The sequence below is a fragment of the Ciona robusta genome, chromosome 1, assembly GCF_009617815.1.
Source record: "Ciona robusta chromosome 1, ASM961781v2".
Taxonomy (NCBI): domain Eukaryota; kingdom Metazoa; phylum Chordata; class Ascidiacea; order Phlebobranchia; family Cionidae; genus Ciona; species Ciona robusta.
This window is the reverse complement of record NC_143235.1, coordinates 6778993-6798256: the sequence shown is the minus strand read 5'-3', so window position 1 is coordinate 6798256 and position 19264 is coordinate 6778993. Positions and strand designations below refer to the sequence as shown.

General features: G+C 40.5%; 41 non-coding genes across 41 annotated transcripts; 19 read left to right on the top strand and 22 right to left on the bottom strand.

The window, feature by feature from the left end:
* The first annotated feature begins 144 nt into the window (after nt 1–144).
* Nucleotides 145–216, top strand: Trnaw-cca (transfer RNA tryptophan (anticodon CCA)). The gene has a single exon. It is a non-coding gene; the product is annotated as a tRNA-Trp (tRNA).
* A 607-nt stretch (nt 217–823) lies between these two features.
* On the bottom strand, nt 824–897 carry Trnar-ucu (transfer RNA arginine (anticodon UCU)). Its single transcript has one exon. It is a non-coding gene; the product is annotated as a tRNA-Arg (tRNA).
* Nucleotides 898–1498: 601 nt separating this feature from the next.
* On the top strand, nt 1499–1580 carry Trnal-cag (transfer RNA leucine (anticodon CAG)). Its single transcript has one exon. It is a non-coding gene; the product is annotated as a tRNA-Leu (tRNA).
* Nucleotides 1581–1864: 284 nt separating this feature from the next.
* On the bottom strand, nt 1865–1938 carry Trnar-ucu (transfer RNA arginine (anticodon UCU)). The gene has a single exon. It is a non-coding gene; the product is annotated as a tRNA-Arg (tRNA).
* Nucleotides 1939–2606: 668 nt separating this feature from the next.
* Trnal-cag (transfer RNA leucine (anticodon CAG)) lies at nt 2607–2689 on the top strand. The gene has a single exon. It is a non-coding gene; the product is annotated as a tRNA-Leu (tRNA).
* Nucleotides 2690–3029: 340 nt separating this feature from the next.
* Trnaa-ugc (transfer RNA alanine (anticodon UGC)) lies at nt 3030–3101 on the bottom strand. Its single transcript has one exon. It is a non-coding gene; the product is annotated as a tRNA-Ala (tRNA).
* A 106-nt stretch (nt 3102–3207) lies between these two features.
* Nucleotides 3208–3279, top strand: Trnaw-cca (transfer RNA tryptophan (anticodon CCA)). Its single transcript has one exon. It is a non-coding gene; the product is annotated as a tRNA-Trp (tRNA).
* Nucleotides 3280–3690: 411 nt separating this feature from the next.
* Nucleotides 3691–3774, top strand: Trnal-cag (transfer RNA leucine (anticodon CAG)). The gene has a single exon. It is a non-coding gene; the product is annotated as a tRNA-Leu (tRNA).
* A 284-nt stretch (nt 3775–4058) lies between these two features.
* On the bottom strand, nt 4059–4132 carry Trnar-ucu (transfer RNA arginine (anticodon UCU)). Its single transcript has one exon. It is a non-coding gene; the product is annotated as a tRNA-Arg (tRNA).
* A 10-nt stretch (nt 4133–4142) lies between these two features.
* On the bottom strand, nt 4143–4214 carry Trnaa-ugc (transfer RNA alanine (anticodon UGC)). The gene has a single exon. It is a non-coding gene; the product is annotated as a tRNA-Ala (tRNA).
* A 954-nt stretch (nt 4215–5168) lies between these two features.
* Nucleotides 5169–5242, bottom strand: Trnar-ucu (transfer RNA arginine (anticodon UCU)). The gene has a single exon. It is a non-coding gene; the product is annotated as a tRNA-Arg (tRNA).
* Nucleotides 5243–5429: 187 nt separating this feature from the next.
* Trnaw-cca (transfer RNA tryptophan (anticodon CCA)) lies at nt 5430–5501 on the top strand. The gene has a single exon. It is a non-coding gene; the product is annotated as a tRNA-Trp (tRNA).
* A 676-nt stretch (nt 5502–6177) lies between these two features.
* Nucleotides 6178–6251, bottom strand: Trnar-ucu (transfer RNA arginine (anticodon UCU)). The gene has a single exon. It is a non-coding gene; the product is annotated as a tRNA-Arg (tRNA).
* Nucleotides 6252–6919: 668 nt separating this feature from the next.
* On the top strand, nt 6920–7002 carry Trnal-cag (transfer RNA leucine (anticodon CAG)). Its single transcript has one exon. It is a non-coding gene; the product is annotated as a tRNA-Leu (tRNA).
* Nucleotides 7003–7546: 544 nt separating this feature from the next.
* Trnaw-cca (transfer RNA tryptophan (anticodon CCA)) lies at nt 7547–7618 on the top strand. The gene has a single exon. It is a non-coding gene; the product is annotated as a tRNA-Trp (tRNA).
* Nucleotides 7619–8378: 760 nt separating this feature from the next.
* On the bottom strand, nt 8379–8450 carry Trnaa-ugc (transfer RNA alanine (anticodon UGC)). The gene has a single exon. It is a non-coding gene; the product is annotated as a tRNA-Ala (tRNA).
* A 106-nt stretch (nt 8451–8556) lies between these two features.
* On the top strand, nt 8557–8628 carry Trnaw-cca (transfer RNA tryptophan (anticodon CCA)). The gene has a single exon. It is a non-coding gene; the product is annotated as a tRNA-Trp (tRNA).
* Nucleotides 8629–8968: 340 nt separating this feature from the next.
* Nucleotides 8969–9051, top strand: Trnal-cag (transfer RNA leucine (anticodon CAG)). The gene has a single exon. It is a non-coding gene; the product is annotated as a tRNA-Leu (tRNA).
* Nucleotides 9052–9335: 284 nt separating this feature from the next.
* Trnar-ucu (transfer RNA arginine (anticodon UCU)) lies at nt 9336–9409 on the bottom strand. Its single transcript has one exon. It is a non-coding gene; the product is annotated as a tRNA-Arg (tRNA).
* A 10-nt stretch (nt 9410–9419) lies between these two features.
* Trnaa-ugc (transfer RNA alanine (anticodon UGC)) lies at nt 9420–9491 on the bottom strand. The gene has a single exon. It is a non-coding gene; the product is annotated as a tRNA-Ala (tRNA).
* A 935-nt stretch (nt 9492–10426) lies between these two features.
* On the bottom strand, nt 10427–10498 carry Trnaa-ugc (transfer RNA alanine (anticodon UGC)). Its single transcript has one exon. It is a non-coding gene; the product is annotated as a tRNA-Ala (tRNA).
* A 106-nt stretch (nt 10499–10604) lies between these two features.
* Nucleotides 10605–10676, top strand: Trnaw-cca (transfer RNA tryptophan (anticodon CCA)). Its single transcript has one exon. It is a non-coding gene; the product is annotated as a tRNA-Trp (tRNA).
* Nucleotides 10677–11381: 705 nt separating this feature from the next.
* Nucleotides 11382–11455, bottom strand: Trnar-ucu (transfer RNA arginine (anticodon UCU)). Its single transcript has one exon. It is a non-coding gene; the product is annotated as a tRNA-Arg (tRNA).
* A 10-nt stretch (nt 11456–11465) lies between these two features.
* Trnaa-ugc (transfer RNA alanine (anticodon UGC)) lies at nt 11466–11537 on the bottom strand. The gene has a single exon. It is a non-coding gene; the product is annotated as a tRNA-Ala (tRNA).
* Nucleotides 11538–11643: 106 nt separating this feature from the next.
* Nucleotides 11644–11715, top strand: Trnaw-cca (transfer RNA tryptophan (anticodon CCA)). Its single transcript has one exon. It is a non-coding gene; the product is annotated as a tRNA-Trp (tRNA).
* A 673-nt stretch (nt 11716–12388) lies between these two features.
* Nucleotides 12389–12462, bottom strand: Trnar-ucu (transfer RNA arginine (anticodon UCU)). Its single transcript has one exon. It is a non-coding gene; the product is annotated as a tRNA-Arg (tRNA).
* A 187-nt stretch (nt 12463–12649) lies between these two features.
* Nucleotides 12650–12721, top strand: Trnaw-cca (transfer RNA tryptophan (anticodon CCA)). The gene has a single exon. It is a non-coding gene; the product is annotated as a tRNA-Trp (tRNA).
* Nucleotides 12722–13322: 601 nt separating this feature from the next.
* Nucleotides 13323–13396, bottom strand: Trnar-ucu (transfer RNA arginine (anticodon UCU)). The gene has a single exon. It is a non-coding gene; the product is annotated as a tRNA-Arg (tRNA).
* A 187-nt stretch (nt 13397–13583) lies between these two features.
* Nucleotides 13584–13655, top strand: Trnaw-cca (transfer RNA tryptophan (anticodon CCA)). Its single transcript has one exon. It is a non-coding gene; the product is annotated as a tRNA-Trp (tRNA).
* Nucleotides 13656–14589: 934 nt separating this feature from the next.
* Nucleotides 14590–14661, top strand: Trnaw-cca (transfer RNA tryptophan (anticodon CCA)). Its single transcript has one exon. It is a non-coding gene; the product is annotated as a tRNA-Trp (tRNA).
* Nucleotides 14662–15268: 607 nt separating this feature from the next.
* On the bottom strand, nt 15269–15342 carry Trnar-ucu (transfer RNA arginine (anticodon UCU)). The gene has a single exon. It is a non-coding gene; the product is annotated as a tRNA-Arg (tRNA).
* Nucleotides 15343–15352: 10 nt separating this feature from the next.
* Trnaa-ugc (transfer RNA alanine (anticodon UGC)) lies at nt 15353–15424 on the bottom strand. Its single transcript has one exon. It is a non-coding gene; the product is annotated as a tRNA-Ala (tRNA).
* Nucleotides 15425–15530: 106 nt separating this feature from the next.
* Trnaw-cca (transfer RNA tryptophan (anticodon CCA)) lies at nt 15531–15602 on the top strand. The gene has a single exon. It is a non-coding gene; the product is annotated as a tRNA-Trp (tRNA).
* Nucleotides 15603–16276: 674 nt separating this feature from the next.
* Trnar-ucu (transfer RNA arginine (anticodon UCU)) lies at nt 16277–16350 on the bottom strand. Its single transcript has one exon. It is a non-coding gene; the product is annotated as a tRNA-Arg (tRNA).
* Nucleotides 16351–16538: 188 nt separating this feature from the next.
* On the top strand, nt 16539–16610 carry Trnaw-cca (transfer RNA tryptophan (anticodon CCA)). Its single transcript has one exon. It is a non-coding gene; the product is annotated as a tRNA-Trp (tRNA).
* Nucleotides 16611–17217: 607 nt separating this feature from the next.
* Nucleotides 17218–17291, bottom strand: Trnar-ucu (transfer RNA arginine (anticodon UCU)). The gene has a single exon. It is a non-coding gene; the product is annotated as a tRNA-Arg (tRNA).
* A 10-nt stretch (nt 17292–17301) lies between these two features.
* Trnaa-ugc (transfer RNA alanine (anticodon UGC)) lies at nt 17302–17373 on the bottom strand. The gene has a single exon. It is a non-coding gene; the product is annotated as a tRNA-Ala (tRNA).
* Nucleotides 17374–17479: 106 nt separating this feature from the next.
* Trnaw-cca (transfer RNA tryptophan (anticodon CCA)) lies at nt 17480–17551 on the top strand. The gene has a single exon. It is a non-coding gene; the product is annotated as a tRNA-Trp (tRNA).
* A 675-nt stretch (nt 17552–18226) lies between these two features.
* Nucleotides 18227–18300, bottom strand: Trnar-ucu (transfer RNA arginine (anticodon UCU)). The gene has a single exon. It is a non-coding gene; the product is annotated as a tRNA-Arg (tRNA).
* Nucleotides 18301–18486: 186 nt separating this feature from the next.
* On the top strand, nt 18487–18558 carry Trnaw-cca (transfer RNA tryptophan (anticodon CCA)). The gene has a single exon. It is a non-coding gene; the product is annotated as a tRNA-Trp (tRNA).
* A 606-nt stretch (nt 18559–19164) lies between these two features.
* Trnar-ucu (transfer RNA arginine (anticodon UCU)) lies at nt 19165–19238 on the bottom strand. The gene has a single exon. It is a non-coding gene; the product is annotated as a tRNA-Arg (tRNA).
* Between the last annotated feature and the right edge of the window lie 26 nt (nt 19239–19264).

The following is a 19264-nucleotide window of genomic DNA, read 5'->3' as shown; positions in this document are numbered from 1 at the left end:
CATGCAAAGCGTGCGCTCTACCACTGAGCTACATCCCCATGGTTTGCTAGCAATCTCAGGTTCCAGTATACCAAACATGCAAGTATTGGAAACGATACTGCTCAATCTCGTCTCTATATCGTTGATTTAATCCCGATCGGTTAAGACTTCGTGGCGCAACGGTAGCGCGTCCGACTCCAGATCGGAAGGTTGCGTGTTCAAATCACGTCGAGATCACGCTAGTTTGATATTTTAACCTAAATATTTAAACTTAACCATTTAAGTTTCAAATTTTAATGCCTTGGTTTTTCACCAAAGTAATATTCAAGCCTAAACTCGAATCCAGAACCGCTGAATTAGAAGTTTAGGAGCTAATTCACTGCGCCAAACAGACGTCTAAACAAGAAATTCCAGGGATTCAACCCGGGGCCTCCCACATACAAAATGTAGGCTCGAAATCTGGCTGGATTCCATTTGTTCGAAAAAACAACCTAGATTGCATCTGATTTAAAATATAAAATAACGTCTTAATTTTCATGCTTAAGCCTTCTGTTACAATTTCCCGCTTGGGCACAAACGGCAGAATGGCCGAGTGGTCTAAGGCGCTGCGTTCAGGTCGCAGTCTCCATTCGAGGCGCTAAATTTATGGTGTAAACTCGTCCAGACTTCGTAGATTTCTTCGCTTTGGTGGAAAGATTATATGGCGAAATAGTTGCGCATCCGAGTACAGAGCGGAAAGTTGTGTATTCAAATTATGTCGGGCTTAATCAAGTTTTTACCTTTTCTAGCCCAAAAACTCAATTACTATAACTTTAAATATGATTAAATTTTATTACAAAACAAACATCCCTGCCGGGACTCGAACCCGGAACCTCTGGATTAGAAGTCCAGCGCGCTAATCCATTGCGCCACAGAGACGATACAAATTTAGAGATGCCGGGGATTGAACCCCGGGCCTCACACATGCAAAGCGTGCGCTCTACCACTGAGCTACATCCCCATCGTTTGCTAGCAATCTCAGGTTCCAGTATACCAAACATGCAAGTATTTGAAACGATACTGCTTAATCTCGTCTCTATATCGTTGATTTAATCCCGATCGGTTAAGACTTCGTGTCGCGACGGTAGCGCGTCCGACTCCAGATCGGAAGGTTGCGTGTTCAAATCACGTCGAGGTCACGCTAGTTTGATATTTTAACCTAAATATTTAAACTTAACCATTTAAGTTTCAAATTTTAATGCCTTGGTTTTTCACCAAAGTAATATTCAAGCCTAAACTCGAATCCAGAACCGCTGAATTAGAAGTTTAGGAGCTAATTCACTGCGCCAAACAGACGTCTAAACAAGAAATTCCAGGGATTCAACCCGGGTCTTCACACATACAAAATGTAGGCTCGAAATCTGGCTGGATTCCATTTGTTCGAAAAAACAACCTAGATTGCATCTGATTTAAAATATAAAATAACGTCTTAATTTTCATGCTTAAGCCTTCTGTTACAATTTCCCTCTTGGGCACAAACGGCAGAATGGCCGAGTGGTCTAAGGCGCTGCGTTCAGGTCGCAGTCTCATTGGAGTCGCGGGTTCGAATCCCGCTTCAGTCACAGTGTTCATTTTAAAATTTGCTTCGTAGTTTTATATGGTTTCATTAGTTGAATTTGGTTTTTGAAATGTTGCTTATGTAAATTTATAGTGTAAACTCGTCCAGACTTCGTAGATTTCTTCGGTTTGGGGGAAAGATTTTATGGGGAAATAGTTGCGCATCCGAGTACAGAGCGGAAAGTTGTGTATTCAAATTATGTCGGGCTTAATCAAGTTTTTACCTTTTCTAGCCCAAAAACTCAATTACTATAATTTTAAATATGATTAAATTTTATTACAAAATAAACATCCCTGCCGGGACTCGAACCCGGAACCTCTGGATTAGAAGTCCAGCGCGCTAATCCATTGCGCCACAGAGACGATACAAATTTGGAGATGCCGGGGATTGAACCCGGGTCCTCACACATGCAAAGCGTGCGCTCTACCACTGAGCTACATAACCAACGTTTGCTAGCAATCTCAGGTTCCAGTATACCAAACATGCAAGTATTTGAAACGATACTGCTTAATCTCGTCTCTATATCGTTGATTTAATCCCGATCGGTTAAGACTTCGTGGCGCAACGGTAGCGCGTCCGACTCCAGATCGGAAGGTTGCGTGTTCAGATCACGTCGAGGTCACGCTGGTTTGATATTTTAACTTAAATATTTAAACTTAACCATTTAATTTCAAATTTTAATGGCTTGTTACGCTAGTTTTATATTTTAACCTAAATATTTAAACTTAACCATTTAATTTCAAATTTTAATGGCTTGTTTTTTTTATCAAAGTAATATTCAAGCATAAATTCGAATCCAGAACCGCTGAATTAGAAGTTCAGGAGCTAATTCAATGCGCCAAACAGACGTCTAAACAAGAAATTCCAGGGATTCAACCCGGGGCTCACACATACAAAATGTAGGCTCGAAATCTGGCTGGATTCCATTTGTTCGAAAAAACAACCTAGATTGCATCTGATTTAAAATAAAAAATAACGTCTTAATTTTCATCCTTAAGCAATCTGTTACAATTCCCGCTTGGGCACAAACGGCAGAATTGCCGAGTGGTCTAAGGCGCTGCGTTCAGGTCGCAGTCTCCATTAGAAGCGCGGGTTCGAATCCCGCTTCTGTCACAGTGTTCATTATAAAATTTGCTTCGTAGTTTTGAACGGTTTCATTAGTTGAATTTGGTTTTTGAAGTGTTGCTTAAGTAAATTTATAGTGTAAACTCGTCCAGACTTCGTAGATTTCTTCAGTTTGGGGGAAAGATTATATGGGGAAATAGTTGCGCATCCGAGTACAGAGCGGAAAGTTGTGTATTCAAATTATGTCGGGCTTAATCAAGTTTTTACCTTTTCTAGCCCAAAAACTCAATTACTATAACTTTAAATATGATTAAATTTTATTACAAAATAAACATCCCTGCCGGGACTCGAACCCGGAACCCATTGCGCCACAGCGACGATACAAATTTGGAGATGCCGGGGATTGAACCCGGGGCCTCACACATGCAAAGCGTACGCTCTACCACTGAGCTACATCCCCATCGCTTTCTAGCAATCTCAGGTTCCAGTATACCAAACATGCAAGTATTTGAAACGATACTGCTTAAACTCGTCTCTATATCGTTGATTTAATCCCGATCGGTTAAGACTTCGTGGCGCAACGGTAGCGCGTCCGACTCCAGATCGGAAGGTTGCGTGTTCAAATCACGTCGAGGTCACGCTGGTTTGATATTTTAACTTAAATATTTAAACTTAACCATTTAATTTCAAATTTTAATGGCTTGTTACGCTAGTTTTATATTTTAACTTAAATATTTAAACTTAACCATTTAATTTCAAATTTTAATGGCTTGTTTTTTTTTATCAAAGTAATATTCAAGCATAAATTCGAATCCAGAACCGCTGAATTAGAAGTTCAGGAGCTAATTCATTGCGCCAAACAGACGTCTAAACTAGAAATTTAAGGGATTCAACCCGGGGCCTCACACATACAAAATGTAGGCTCGAAATCTGGCTGGATTCCATTTGTTCGAAAAAACAACCTAGATTGCATCTGATTTAAAATATAAAATAACGTCTTAATTTTCATGCTTAAGCCTTCTGTTACAATTTCCCGCTTGGGCACAAACGGCAGAATGGCCGAGTGGTCTTAAGGCGCTGCGTTCAGGTCGCAGTCTCCATTGGAGGCGCGGGTTCGAATCCCGCTTCAGTCAAAGAGTTCATTTTAAAATTTGCTTCGTAGTTTTATATGGTTTCATTAGTTGAATTTGGTTTTTGAAGTGTTGCTTATGTAACCTTATAGTGTAAATTCGTCCAGACTTCGTAGATTTCTTCGGTTTGGGGGAAAGATTTTATGGGGAAATAGTTGCGCATCCGAGTACAGAGCGGAATGTTGTGTATTCAAATTATGTCGGGCTTAATCAAGTTTTTACCTTTTCTAGCCCAAAAACTCAATTACTATAATTTTAAATATGATTAAATTTTATTACAAAATAAACATCCCTGCCGGGACTCGAACCCGGAACCTCTGGATTAGAAGTCCAGCGCGCTAATCCATTGCGCCACAGAGACGATACAAATTTGGAGATGCCGGGGATTGAACCCGGGGCCTCACACATGCAAAGCGTGCGCTCTACCACTGAGCTACATCCCCATCGTTTGCTAGCAATCTCAGGTTCCAGTATACCAAACATGCAAGTATTTGAAACGATACTGCTTAATCTCGTCTCTATATCGTTGATTTAATCCCGATCGGTTAAGACTTCGTGGCGCACCGGTAGCGCGTCCGACTCCAGATCGGAAGGTTGCGTGTTCAAATCACGTCGAGGTCTAGCTGGTTTGATATTTTAACTTAAATATTTAAACTTAACCATTTAATTTCAAATTTTAATGGTTTGTTACGCTAGTTTTATATTTTAACCTAAATATTTAAACTTAACCATTTAATTTCAAATTTTAATGGCTTGTTTTTTTTATCAAAGTAATTTTCAAGCATAAATTCGAATCCAGAACCGCTGAATTAGAATTTCAGGAGCTAATTCATTGCGCCAAACAGACGTCTAAACTAGAAATTTCAGGGATTCAACCCGGGGCCTCACACATACAAAATGTAGGCTCGAAATCTGGCTGGATTCCATTTGTTCGAAAAAACAACCTAGATTGCATCTGATTTAAAATAAAAAATAACGTCTTAATTTTCATCCTTAAGCAATCTGTTACAATTCCCGCTTGGGCACAAACGGCAGAATTGCCGAGTGGTCTAAGGCGCTGCGTTCAGGTCGCAGTCTCTATTGGAGGCGCGGGTTCGAATCGCGCTTCTGTCACAGTGTTCATTATAAAATTTGCTTCGTAGTTTTGTATGGTTTCATTAGTTGAATTTGGTTTTTTAAGTGTTGCTTAAGTAAATTTATAGTGTAAACTCGTCCAGACATCGTAGATTTCTTCGGTTTGGGGGAAAGATTATATGGGGAAATAGTTGCGCATCCGAGTACAGAGCGGAAAGTTGTGTATTCAAATTATGTCGGGCTTAATCAAGTTTTTACCTTTTCTAGCCCAAAAACTCAATTAATATAACTTTAAATATGATTAAGTTTTATTACAAAATAAACATCCCTGCCGGGACTCGAACCCGGAACCTCTGGATTAGAAGTCCAGCGCGCTAATCCATTGCGCCACAGCGACGATACGAATTTGGAGATGGCGGGGATTGAACCCGGGGCCTCACACATGCAAAGCGTGCGCTCTACCACTGAGCTACATCCCATCGCTTTCTAGCAATCTCAGGTTCCAGTATACCAAACATGCAAGTATTTGAAACGATACTGCTTAAACTCGTCTCTATATCGTTGATTTAATCCCGATCGGTTAAGACTTCGTGGCGCAACGGTAGCGCGTCCGACTCCAGATCGGAAGGTTGCGTGTTCAAATCACGTCGAGGTCACGCTGGTTTGATATTTTAACTTAAATATTTAAACTTAACCATTTAATTTCAAATTTTAATGGCTTGTTACGCTAGTTTTATATTTTAACTTAAATATTTAAACTTAACCATTTAATTTCAAATTTTAATGGCTTGATTTTTTTATCAAAGTAATATTCAAGCATAAATTCGAATCCAGAACCGCTGAATTAGAAGTTCAGGAGCTAATTCATTGCGCCAAACAGACGTCTAAACTAGAAATTTCAAGGATTCAACCCGGGGACTCCCACATACAAAATGTAGGCTCGAAATCTGGCTGGATTCCATTTGTTCGAAAAAACAACCTAGATTGCATCTGATTTAAAATAAAAAATAACGTCTTAATTTTCATCTTTAAGCAATCTGTTACAATTTCCCGCTTGGGCACAAACGGCAGAATGGCCGAGTGGTCTAAGGCGCTGCGTTCAGGTCGCAGTCTCCATTGGAGGCGCTAAATTTATAGTGTAAACTCGTCCAGACTTCGTAGATTTCTTCGCTTTGGTGGAAAGATTATATGGCGAAATAGTTGCGCATTCGAGTACAGAGCGGAAAGTTGTGTATTCAAATTATGTCGGGCTTAATCAAGTTTTTACCTTTTCTAGCCCAAAAACTCAATTACTATAACTTTAAATATAATTAAATTTTATTACGAAACAAACATCCCTGCCGGGACTCGAACCCGGAACCTCTGGATTAGAAGTCCAGCGCGCTAATTCATTGCGCTACAGAGACGATATAAATTTGGAGATGCCGGGGATTGATCCCGGGGCCGCACACATGCAAAGCGTGCGCTCTACCACTGAGCTACATCCACATCGTTTGCTAGCAATCTCAGGTTCCAGTATACCAAACATGCAAGTGTTTGAAACGATACTGCTTAATCTCGTCTCTATATCGTTGATTTAATCCCGATCGGTTAAGACTTCGTGGCGCACCGGTAGCGCGTCCGACTCCAGATCGGAAGGTTGCGTGTTAAAATCACGTCGAGGTCACGCAGGTTTGATATTTTAACTTAAATATTTAAACTTAACCATTTAATTTCAAATTTTAATGGCTTGTTACGCTAGTTTTATATTTTAACCTAAATATTTAAACTTAACCATTTAATTTCAAATTTTAATGGCTTGTTTTTTTTATCAAAGTAATATTCAAGCATAAATTCGAATCCAGAACCGCTGAATTAGAAGATCAGGAGCTAATTCATTGCGCCAAACAGACGTCTAAACTAGAAATTTAAGGAATTCAACCCGGGGCCTCACACATACAAAATGTAGGCTCGAAATCTGGCTGGATTCCATTTGTTCGAAAAAACAACCTAGATTGCATCTGATTTAAAATAAAAATAACGTCTTAATTTTCATCCTTAAGCAATCTGTTATAATTCCCGCTTGGGCACAAACGGCAGAATGGCCGAGTGGTCTAAGGCACTGCGTTCAGGTCGCAGTCTCCATTGGAGGCGCGGGTTCGAATCGCGCTTCTGTCACAGTGTTCATTATAAAATTTGCTTCGTAGTTTTGTATGGTTTCATTAGTTGAATTTGGTTTTTAAGTGTTGCTTAAGTAAATTTATAGTGTAAACTCGTCCAGACTTCGTAGATTTCTTCGGTTTGGGGAAAGATTATATGGGGAAATAGTTGCGCATCCGAGTACAGAGCGGAAAGTTGTGTATTCAAATTATGTCGGGCTTAATCAAGTTTTTACCTTTTCTAGCCCAAAAACTCAATTACTATAACTTTAAATATGATTAAATTTTATTACAAAATAAACATCCCTGCCGGGACTCGAAACCGGAACCTCTGGATTAGAAGTCCAGCGCGCTAATCCATTGCGCCACAGCGACGATACAAATTTGGAGATGCCGGGGATTGAACCCGGGGCCTCACACATGCAAAGCGTGCGCGCTACCACTGAGCTACATCCCCATCGCTTTCTTGCAATCTCAGGTTCCAATATACCAAACATGCAAGTATTTGAAACGATACTGCTTAAACTCGTCTCTATATCGTTGATTTAATCCCGATCGGTTAAGACTTCGTGGCGCAACGGTAGCGCGTCCGACTCCAGATCGGAAGGTTGCGTGTTCAAATCACGTCGAGGTCACGCTGGTTTGATATTTTAACTTAAATATTTAAACTTAACCATTTAATTTCAAATTTTAATGGCTTGTTACGCTAGTTTTATATTTTAACTTAAATATTTAAACTTAACCATTTAATTTCAAATTTTAATAGCTTGTTTTTTTTTATCAAAGTAATATTCAAGCATAAATTCGAATCCAGAACCGCTGAATTAGAAGATCAGGAGCTAATTCATTGCGCCAAACAGACGTCTAAACTAGAAATTTAAGGAATTCAACCCGGGGCCTCACACATACAAAATGTAGGCTCGAAATCTGGCTGGATTCCATTTGTTCGAAAAAACAACCTAGATTGCATCTGATTTTAAAAAAAAATAACGTCTTAATTTTCATCTTTAAGCAATCTGTTACAATTTCCCGCTTGGGCACAAACGGCAGAATGGCCGAGTGGTCTAAGGCGCTGCGTTCAGGTCGCAGTCTCCATTGGAGGCGCTAAATTTATAGTGTAAACTCGTCCAGACTTCGCAGATTTCTTCGCTTTGGTGGAAAGATTATATGGCGAAATAGTTGCGCATCCGAGTACAGAGCTGAAAGTTGTGTATTCAAATTATGTCGGGCTTAATCAAGTTTTTACGGTTTCTAGCCCAAAAACTCAATTACTATAACTTTAAATATGATTAAATTTTATTACAAAACAAACATCCCTGCCGGGACTCGAACCCGGAACCTCTGGATTAGAAGTCCAGCGCGCTAATCCATTGCCCCACAGAGACGATACAAATTTGGAGATGCCGGGGATTGAACCCGGGGCCTCACACATGCAAAGCGTGCGCTCTACCACTGAGCTACATCCCCATCGTTTGCTAGCAATCTCAGGTTCCAGTATACCAAACATGCAAGTATTTGAAACGATACTGCTTAATCTCGTCTCTATATCGTTGATTTAATCCCGATCGGTTAAGACTTCGTGGCGCAACGGTAGCGCGTCCGACTCCAGATCGGAAGGTTGCGTGTTCAAATCACGTCGAGGTCACGCTAGTTTGATATTTCAACCTAAATATTTAAACTTAACCATTTAAGTTTCAAATTTTAATGCCTTGGTTTTTCACCAAAGTAATATTCAAGCTTAACTCGAATCCAGAACCGCTGAATTAGAAGTTCAGGAGCTAATTCACTGCGCCAAACAGACGTCTAAACAAGAAATTCCAGGGATTCAACCCGGGGCCTCACACATACAAAATGTAGGCTCGAAATCTGGCTGGATTCCATTTGTTCGAAAAAACAACCTAGATTGCATCTGATTTAAAATATAAAATAACGTCTTAATTTTCATGCTTAAGCCTTCTGTTATAATTTCCCGCTTGGGCACAAACGGCAGAATGGCCGAGTGGTCTAAGGCGCTGCGTTCAGGTCGCAGTCTCCATTGGAGTCGCGGGTTCGAATCCCGCTTCAGTCAAAGAGTTCATTTTAAAATTTGCTTCGTAGTTTTATATAGTTTCATTAGTTGAATTTGGTTTTTGAAGTGTTGCTTATGTAAACTTATAGTGTAAATTCGTCCAGACTTCGTAGATTTCTTCGGTTTGGGGGAAAGATTTTATGGGGAAATAGTTGCGCATCCGAGTACAGAGCGGAATGTTGTGTATTCAAATTATGTTGGGCTTAATCAAGTTTTTACCTTTTCTAGCCCAAAAACTCAATTACTATAATTTTAAATATGATTAAATTTTATTACAAAATAAACATCCCTGCCGGGACTCGAACCCGGAACCTCTGGATTAGAAGTCCAGCGCGCTAATCCATTGCGCCACAGAGACGATACAAATTTGGAGATGCCGGGGATTGAACCCGGGGCCTCACACATGCAAAGCGTGCGCTCTACCACTGAGCTACATCCCCATCGTTTGCTAGCAATCTCAGGTTCCAGTATACCAAACATGCAAGTATTTGAAACGATACTGCTTAATCTCGTCTCTATATCGTTGATTTAATCCCGATCGGTTAAGACTTCGTGGCGCACCGGTAGCGCGTCCGACTCCAGATCGGAAGGTTGCGTGTTCAAATCACGTCGAGGTCTAGTTGGTTTGATATTTTAACTTAAATATTTAAACTTAACCATTTAATTTCAAATTTTAATGGCTTGTTACGCTAGTTTTATATTTTAACCTAAATATTCAAACTTAACCATTTAATTTCAAATTTTAATGGCTTGTTTTTTTTATCAAAGTAATATTCAAGCATAAATTCGAATCCAGAACCGCTGAATTAGAAGTTCAGGAGCTAATTCACTGCGCCAAACAGACGTCTAAACTAGAAATTTCAGGGATTCAACCCGGGGCCTCCACATACAAAATGTAGGCTCGAAATCTGGCTGGATTCCATTTGTTCGAAAAACAACCTAGATTGCATCTGATTTAAAATAAAAAATAACGTCTTAATTTTCATCTTTAAGCAATCTGTTACAATTTCCCGCTTGGGCACAAACGGCAGAATGGCCGAGTGGTCTAAGGCGCTGCGTTCAGGTCGCAGTCTCCATTGGAGGCGCTAAATTTATAGTGTAAACTCGTCCAGACTTCGCAGATTTCTTCGCTTTGGTGGAAAGATTATATGGCGAAATAGTTGCGCATCCGAGTACAGAGCGGAAAGTTGTGTATTCAAATTATGTCGGGCTTAATCAAGTTTTTACCTTTTCTAGCCCAAAAACTCAATTACTATAACTTTAAATATGATTAAATTTTATTACAAAACAAACATCCCTGCCGGGACTCGAACCCGGAACCTCTGGATTAGAAGTCCAGCGCGCTAATCCATTGCCCACAGAGACGATACAAATTTGGAGATGCCGGGGATTGAACCCGGGGCCTCACACATGCAAAGCGTGCGCTCTACCACTGAGCTACATCCCCATCGTTTGCTAGCAATCTCAGGTTCCAGTATACCAAACATGCAAGTATTTGAAACGATACTGCTTAATCTCGTCTCTATATCGTTGATTTAATACCGATCGGTTAAGACTTCGTGGCGCAACGGTAGCGCGTCCGACTCCAGATCGGAAGGTTGCGTGTTCAAATCACGTCGAGGTCACGCTAGTTTGATATTTAACCTAAATATTTAAACTTAACCATTTAAGTTTCAAATTTTAATGCCTTGGTTTTTCACCAAAGTAATATTCAAGCTTAACTCGAATCCAGAACCGCTGAATTAGAAGTTCAGGAGCTAATTCACTGCGCCAAACAGACGTCTAAACAAGAAATTCCAGGGATTCAACCCGGGGCCTCACACATACAAAATGTAGGCTCGAAATCTGGCTGGATTCCATTTGTTCGAAAAAACAACCTAGATTGCATCTGATTTAAAATATAAAATAACGTCTTAATTTTCATGCTTAAGCCTTCTGTTATAATTTCCCGCTTGGGCACAAACGGCAGAATGACCGAGTGGTCTAAGGCGCTGCGTTCAGGTCGCAGTCTAAATTGGAGGCGCGGGTTCGAATCCCGCTTCAGTCAAAGAGTTCATTTTAAAATTTGCTTCGTAGTTTTATATAGTTTCATTAGTTGAATTTGGTTTTTGAAGTGTTGCTTATGTAAACTTATAGTGTAAATTCGTCCAGACTTCGTAGATTTCTTCGGTTTGGGGGAAAGATTTTATGGGAAATAGTTGCGCATCCGAGTACAGAGCGGAATGTTGTGTATTCAAATTATGTCGGGCTTAATCAAGTTTTTACCTTTTCTAGCCCAAAAACTCAATTACTATAATTTTAGATATGATTAAATTTTATTACAAAATAAACATCCCTGCCGGGACTCGAACCCAGAACCTCTGGATTAGAAGTCCAGCGCGCTAATCCATTGCGCCACAGAGACGATACAAATTTGGAGATGCCGGGGATTGAACCCGGGGCCTCACACATGCAAAGCGTGCGCTCTACCACTGAGCTACATCCCCATCGTTTGCTAGCAATCTCAGGTTCCAGTATACCAAACATGCAAGTATTTGAAACGATACTGCTTAATCTCGTCTCTATATCGTTGATTTAATCCCGATCGGTTAAGACTTCGTGGCGCAACGGTAGCGCGTCCGACTCCAGATCGGAAGGTTGCGTGTTCAAATCACGTCGAGGTCACGCTGGTTTGATATTTTAACTTAAATATTTAAACTTAACCATTTAATTTCAAATTTTAATGGCTTGTTACGCTAGTTTTATATTTTAACTTAAATATTTAAACTTAACCATTTAATTTCAAATTTTAATGGCTTTTTTTTTATCAAAGTAATATTCAAGCATAAATTCGAATCCAGAACCGCTGAATTAGAAGTTCAGGAGCTAATTCATTGCGCCAAACAGACGTCTAAACTAGAAGTTTCAGGGATTCAACCCGGGGCCTCACACATACAAAATGTAGGCTCGAAATCTGGCTGGATTCCATTTGTTCGAAAAAACAACCTAGGTTGCATCTGATTTAAAATAAAAAATAACGTCTTAATTTTCATCTTTAAGCAATCTGTTACAATTTCCCGCTTGGGCACAAACGGCAGAATGGCCGAGTGGTCTAAGGCGCTGCGTTCAGGTCGCAGTCTCCATTGGAGGCGCTAAATTTATAGTATAACTCGTCCAGACTTCGTAGATTTCTTCGCTTTGGTGGAAAGATTATATGGCGAAATAGTTGCGCATCCGAGTACAGAGCGGAAAGTTGTGTATTCAAATTATGTCGGGCTTAATCAAGTTTTTACCTTTTCTAGCCCAAAAACTCAATTACTATAACTTTAAATATGATTAAATTTTATTACAAAACAAACATCCCTGCCGGGACTCGAACCCGGAACCTCTGGATTAGAAGTCCAGCGCGCTAATCCATTGCGCCACAGAGACGATACAAATTTAGAGATGGCGGGGATTGAACCCGGGCCTCACACATGCAAAGCGTGCGCTCTACCACTGAGCTACATCCCCATCGTTTGCTAGCAATCTCAGGTTCCAGTATACCAAACATGCAAGTATTTGAAACGATACTGCTTAATCTCGTCTCTATATCGTTGATTTAATCCCGATCGGTTAAGACTTCGTGGCGCAACGGTAGCGCGTCCGACTCCAGATCGGAAGGTTGCGTGTTCAAATCACGTCGAGGTCACGCTGGTTTGATATTTTAACTTAAATATTTAAACTTAACCATTTAAGTTTCAAATTTTAATGCCTTGGTTTTTCACCAAAGTAATATTCAAGCATAAATTCGAATCCAGAACCGCTGAATTAGAAGTTCAGGAGCTAATTCATGCGCCAAACAGACGTCTAAACTAGAATTCAGGGATTCAACCCGGGGCCTCACACATACAAAATGTAGGCTCGAAATCTGGCTGGATTCCATTTGTTCGAAAAAACAACCTAGGTTGCATCTGATTTAAAATAAAAATAACGTCTTAATTTTCATCTTTAAGCAATCTGTTACAATTTCCCGCTTGGCACAAACGGCAGAATGGCCGAGTGGTCTAAGGCGCTGCGTTCAGGTCGCAGTCTCCATTGGAGGCGCTAAATTTATAGTATAACTCGTCCAGACTTCGTAGATTTCTTCGCTTTGGTGGAAAGATTATATGGCGAAATAGTTGCGCATCCGAGTACAGAGCGGAAAGTTGTGTATTCAAATTATGTCGGGCTTAATCAAGTTTTTACCTTTTCTAGCCCAAAAACTCAATTACTATAACTTTAAATATGATTAAATTTTATTACAAAACAAACATCCCTGCCGGGACTCGAACCCAGAACCTCTGGATTAGAAGTCCAGCGCGCTAATCCATTGCGCCACAGAGACGATACAAATTTGGAGATGCCGGGGATTGAACCCGGGGCCTCACACATGCAAAGCGTGCGCTCTACCACTGAGCTACATCCCATCGTTTGCTAGCAATCTCAGGTTCCAGTATACCAAACATGCAAGTATTTGAAACGATACTGCTTAATCTCGTCTCTATATCGTTGATTTAATCCCGATCGGTTAAGACTTCGTGGCGCAACGGTAGCGCGTCCGACTCCAGATCGGAAGGTTGCGTGTTCAAATCACGTCGAGGTCACGCTGGTTTGATATTTTAACTTAAATATTTAAACTTAACCATTTAATTTCAAATTTTAATGGCTTGTTACGCTAGTTTTATATTTTAACCTAAATATTTAAACTTAACCATTTAAGTTTCAAATTTTAATGCCTTGGTTTTTCACCAAAGTAATATTCAAGCATAAATTCGAATCCAGAACCGCTGAATTAGAAGTTCAGGAGCTAATTCATTGCGCCAAACAGACGTCTAAACTAGAAAGTTTCAGGGATTCAACCCGGGCCTCACACATACAAAATGTAGGCTCGAAATCTGGCTGGATTCCATTTGTTCGAAAAAACAACCTAGTTGCATCTGATTTAAAATAAAAAATAACGTCTTAATTTTCATCTTTAAGCAATCTGTTACAATTTCCCGCTTGGGCACAAACGGCAGAATGGCCGAGTGGTCTAAGGCGCTGCGTTCAGGTCGCAGTCTCCATTGGAGGCGCTAAATTTATAGTATAACTCGTCCAGACTTCGTAGATTTCTTCGCTTTGGTGGAAAGATTATATGGCGAAATAGTTGCGCATCCGAGTACAGAGCGGAAAGTTGTGTATTCAAATTATGTCGGGCTTAATCAAGTTTTTACCTTTTCTAGCCCAAAAACTCAATTACTATAACTTTAAATATGATTAAATTTTATTACAAAACAAACATCCCTGCCGGACTCGAACCCGGAACCTCTGGATTAGAAGTCCAGCGCGCTAATCCATTGCGCCACAGAGACGATACAAATTTAGAGATGCCGGGGATTGAACCCCGGGCCTCACACATGCAAAGCGTGCGCTCTACCACTGAGCTACATCCCCATCGTTTGCTAGCAATCTCAGGTTCCAGTATACCAAACATGCAAGTATTGAAACGATACTGCTAAATCTCGTCTCTATATCGTTGATTTAATCCCGATCGGTTAAGACTTCGTGGCGCAACGGTAGCGCGTCCGACTCCAGATCGGAAGGTTGCGTGTTCAAATCACGTCGAGGTCACGCTAGTTTGATATTTTAACCTAAATATTTAAACTTAACCATTTAAGTTTCAAATTTTAATGCCTTGGTTTTTCACCAAAGTAATATTCAAGCCTAAACTCGAATCCAGAACCGCTGAATTAGAAGTTTAGGAGCTAATTCACTGCGCCAAACAGACGTCTAAACAAGAAATTCCAGGGATTCAACCCGGGGCCTCACACATACAAAATGTAGGCTCGAAATCTGGCTGGATTCCATTTGTTCGAAAAAACAACCTAGATTGCATCTGATTTAAAATATAAAATAACGTCTTAATTTTCATGCTTAAGCCTTCTGTTACAATTTCCCGCTTGGGCACAAACGGCAGAATGGCCGAGTGGTCTAAGGCGCTGCGTTCAGGTCGCAGTCTCCATTGGAGGCGCTAAATTTATAGTGTAAACTCGTCCAGACATCGTAGATTTCTTCGCTTTGGTGGAAAGATTATATGGCGAAATAGTTGCGCATCCGAGTACAGAGCGGAAAGTTGTGTATTCAAATTATGTCGGGCTTAATCAAGTTTTTACCTTTTCTAGCCCCAAAACTCAATTACTATAACTTTAAATATGATTAAATTTTATTACAAAACAAACATCCCTGCCGGGACTCGAACCCGGAACCTCTGGATTAGAAGTCCAGCGCGCTAATCCATTGCGCCACAGCGACGATACAAATTTGGAGATGCCGGGGATTGAACCCCGGGCCTCACACATGCAAAGCGTGCGCTCTACCACTGAGCTACATCCCCATCGTTTGCTAGCAATCTCAGGTTCCAGTATACCAAACATGCAAGTATTTGAAACGATACTGCTTAAACTCGTCTCTATATCGTTGATTTAATCCCGATCGGTTAAGACTTCGTGGCGCAACGGTAGCGCGTCCGACTCCAGATCGGAAGGTTGCGTGTTCAAATCACGTCGAGGTCACGCTGGTTTGATATTTTAACTTAAATATTTAAACTTAACCATTTAATTTCAAATTTTAATGGCTTGTTACGCTAGTTTTATATTTTAACTTAAATATTTAAACTTAACCATTTAATTTCAAATTTTAATGGCTTGTTTTTTTTATCAAAGTAATATTCAAGCATAAATTCGAATCCAGAACCGCTGAATTAGAAGTTCAGGAGCTAATTCATTGCGCCAAACAGACGTCTAAACTAGAAGTTTCAGGGATTCAACCCGGGCCTCACACATACAAAATGTAGGCTCGAAATCTGGCTGGATTCCATTTGTTCGAAAAAACAACCTAGGTTGCATCTGATTTAAAATAAAAAATAACGTCTTAATTTTCATCTTTAAGCAATCTGTTACAATTTCCCGCTTGGGCACAAACGGCAGAATGGCCGAGTGGTCTAAGGCGCTGCGTTCAGGTCGCAGTCTCCATTGGAGGCGCTAAATTTTTAGTATAACTCGTCCAGACTTCGTAGATTTCTTCGCTTTGGTGGAAAGATTATATGGCGAAATAGTTGCGCATCCGAGTACAGAGCGGAAAGTTGTGTATTCAAATTATGTCGGGCTTAATCAAGTTTTTACCTTTTCTAGCCCAAAAACTCAATTACTATAACTTTAAATATGATTAAATTTTATTACAAAACAAACATCCCTGCCGGGACTCGAACCCGGAACCTCTGGATTAGAAGTCCAGCGCGCTAATCCATTGCGCCACAGAGACGATACAAATTTAGAGATGGCGGGGATTGAACCCCGGGCCTCACACATGCAAAGCGTGCGCTCTACCACTGAGCTACATCCCCATCGTTTGCTAGCAATCTCAGGTTCCAGTATACCAAACATGCAAGTATTTGAAACGATACTGCTTAATATCGTCTCTATATCGTTGATTTAATCCCGATCGGTTAAGACTTCGTGGCGCAACGGTAGCGCGTCCGACTCCAGATCGGAAGGTTGCGTGTTCAAATCACGTCGAGGTCACGCTAGTTTGATATTTTAACCTAAATATTTAAACTTAACCATTTAAGTTTCAAATTTTAATGCCTTGGTTTTTCACCAAAGTAATATTCAAGCATAAATTCGAATCCAGAACCGCTGAATTAGAAGTTCAGGAGCTAATTCATTGCGCCAAACAGACGTCTAAACTAGAAGTTTCAGGGATTCAACCCGGGGCCTCACACATACAAAATGTAGGCTCGAAATCTGGCTGGATTCCATTTGTTCGAAAAAACAACCTAGATTGCATCTGATTTAAAATAAAAATAACGTCTTAATTTTCATGCTTTAAGCAATCTGTTACAATTTCCCGCTTGGGCACAAACGGCAGAATGGCCGAGTGGTCTAAGGCGCTGCGTTCAGGTCGCAGTCTCCATTGGAGGCGCTAAATTTATAGTGTAAACTCGTCCAGACTTCGTAGATTTCTTCGCTTTGGTGGAAAGATTATATGGCGAAATAGTTGCGCATCCGAGTACAGAGCGGAAAGTTGTGTATTCAAATTATGTCGGGCTTAATCAAGTTTTTACCTTTTCTAGCCCAAAAACTCAATTACTATAACTTTAAATATGATTAAATTTTATTACAAAACAAACATCCCTGCCGGGACTCGAACCCGGAACCTCTGGATTAGAAGTCCAGCGCGCTAATCCATTGCGCCACAGCGACGATACAAATTTGGAGATGCCGGGGATTGAACCCCGGGCCTCACACATGCAAAGCGTGCGCTCTACCACTGAGCTACATCCCCATCGTTTGCTAGCAATCTCAGGTTCCAGTATACCAAACATGCAAGTATTTGAAACGATACTGCTTAAACTCGTCTCTATATCGTTGATTTAATCCCGATCGGTTAAGACTTCGTGGCGCAACGGTAGCGCGTCCGACTCCAGATCGGAAGGTTGCGTGTTCAAATCACGTCGAGGTCACGCTGGTTTGATATTTTAACTTAAATATTTAAACTTAACCATTTAATTTCAAATTTTAATGGCTTGTTACGCTAGTTTTATATTTTAACTTAAATATTTAAACTTAACCATTTAATTTCAAATTTTAATGGCTTGTTTTTTTTATCAAAGTAATATTCAAGCATAAATTCGAATCCAGAACCGCTGAATTAGAAGTTCAGGAGCTAATTCATTGCGCCAAACAGACGTCTAAACTAGAAGTTTCAGGGATTCAACCCGGGGCCTCACACATACAAAATGTAGGCTCGAAATCTGGCTGGATTCCATTTGTTCGAAAAAACAACCTAGGTTGCATCTGATTTAAAATAAAAAATAACGTCTTAATTTTCATCTTTAAGCAATCTGTTACAATTTCCCGCTTGGGCACAAACGGCAGAATGGCCGAGTGGTCTAAGGCGCTGCGTTCAGGTCGCAGTCTCCATTGGAGGCGCTAAATTTATAGTATAACTCGTCCAGACTTCGTAGATTTCTTCGCTTTGGTGGAAAGATTATATGGCGAAATAGTTGCGCATCCGAGTACAGAGCGGAAAGTTGTGTATTCAAATTATGTCGGGCTTAATCAAGTTTTTACCTTTTCTAGCCCAAAAACTCAATTACTATAACTTTAAATATGATTAAATTTTATTACAAAACAAACATCCCTGCCGGGACTCGAACCCGGAACCTCTGGATTAGAAGTCCAGCGCGCTAATCCATTGCGCCACAGAGACGATACAAATTTAGAGATGCGGGGATTGAACCCCGGCCTCACACATGCAAAGCGTGCGCTCTACCACTGAGCTACATCCCCATCGTTTGCTAGCAATCTCAGGTTCCAGTATACCAAACATGCAAGTATTTGAAACGATACTGCTTAATATCGTCTCTATATCGTTGATTTAATCCCGATCGGTTAAGACTTCGTGGCGCAACGGTAGCGCGTCCGACTCCAGATCGGAAGGTTGCGTGTTCAAATCACGTCGAGGTCACGCTAGTTTGATATTTTAACCTAAATATTTAAACTTAACCATTTAAGTTTCAAATTTTAATGCCTTGGTTTTTCACCAAAGTAATATTCAAGCATTAATTCGAATCCAGAACCGCTGAATTAGAAGTTCAGGAGCTAATTCATTGCGCCAAACAGACGTCTAAACTAGAAGTTTCAGGGATTCAACCCGGGGCCTCACACATACAAAATGTAGGCTCGAAATCTGGCTGGATTCCATTTGTTCGAAAAAACAACCTAGGTTGCATCTGATTTAAAATAAAAAATAACGTCTTAATTTTCATCTTAAGCAATCTGTTACAATTTCCCGCTTGGGCACAAACGGCAGAATGGCCGAGTGGTCTAAGGCGCTGCGTTCAGGTCGCAATCTCCATTGGAGGCGCTAAATTTATAGTATAACTCGTCCAGACTTCGTAGATTTCTTCGCTTTGGTGGAAAGATTATATGGCGAAATAGTTGCGCATCCGAGTACAGAGCGGAAAGTTGTGTATTCAAATTATGTCGGGCTTAATCAAGTTTTTACCTTTTCTAGCCCAAAAAACTCAATTACTATAACTTTAAATATGATTAAATTTTATTACAAAACAAACATCCCTGCCGGGACTCGAACCCGGAACCTCTGGATTAGAAGTCCAGCGCGCTAATCCATTGCGCCACAGAGACGATACAAATTTAGAGATGGCGGGGAT